Raw genomic sequence first — 1067 nt, forward strand, 5'->3', positions numbered from 1 at the left:
TTATTTATTTATTTATTTATTTATTTATTTATTTATTTATTTATTTGTCATTACTCAGCTTTTTTAGATTTTAAGGATGTTTACTTTCCAAACTTGGAAAACTGTAAGTGCACTTTACCCTTCAGGTGAATGATTCCACCTTTTTCAGCTCATTCAACATTTTTAACTTAACATTCAGCAATTATTTCATTTCAGCTCAAAACATCTATCAGCATTCAAACTGCAGTTTCTTCAGAAAGTGCATTTTCTAGTTTTTTCACTTTCTTTCCTTCTTTCTTTCCTGTGACACTAGATGTCAGTGTTGAGGTAAAAATGAGCTGCTGATGCCTCGTCTAGTGAAGCAGAGGTTTACAGGCTGTTATTATGGAAACACGGAAACACAACCTAACATTTATATCCCATCAGTGGAGTAGCTTCTGCGACTAAAAGTTATGTAACTGTGTATATGATGTCAAATGGCTCATTTTAGAAGACAGATCCAGGATGCTGACAAAGAAACCACTGAATTTGGAAGTTTGTTTTAAATCATTGCGGTCGGGAAAATAAATTATCTTTCGCTCACTATTTAGCGTAAAAAGGACATTTTTCTTTAGTATATCTAATTTTTCGTGCCAGACAGACCATTTGTGAAGTTGTATTAATATTTGTGTTCAAAAATGATAACAGAAAAAGGCTCTTGTTCAGGCTGGGAGAGGGTGAAGAACACTTTAAAATGTTTATGCAAAATTGAAATACTTGGGCTATTTTTTTTAATCTTCATTGTTTCAGCCAAACGTTAAGATTCATGACGTTAAAAATAATTAAAATATAGATTTAAGAATATTAGTTTAACATGAAATGAAACATAACAATAAGAACTGCCCTTATGATTCTATATAATCATATAATTACGATTAGAATGAAAAGCCCATTCAGGATTTCAGTGTGGTCTTTATTCTAAGGATAACGGATCCATATAACGGACTTCATTTCCTTCGTCTGCGCTGCTGCCCTCATCGAAGATCGTCTATTGAAACAACGCCTCAGTTACCAGCAGGAAAAAGACACCGAGAGACTGAGCATAAGAC

Source organism: Haplochromis burtoni, unplaced genomic scaffold (genome assembly GCF_018398535.1).
Source record: "Haplochromis burtoni strain Fernald_Lab_line unplaced genomic scaffold, NCSU_Asbu1 Contig_250, whole genome shotgun sequence".
NCBI classification, from domain to species: domain Eukaryota; kingdom Metazoa; phylum Chordata; class Actinopteri; order Cichliformes; family Cichlidae; genus Haplochromis; species Haplochromis burtoni.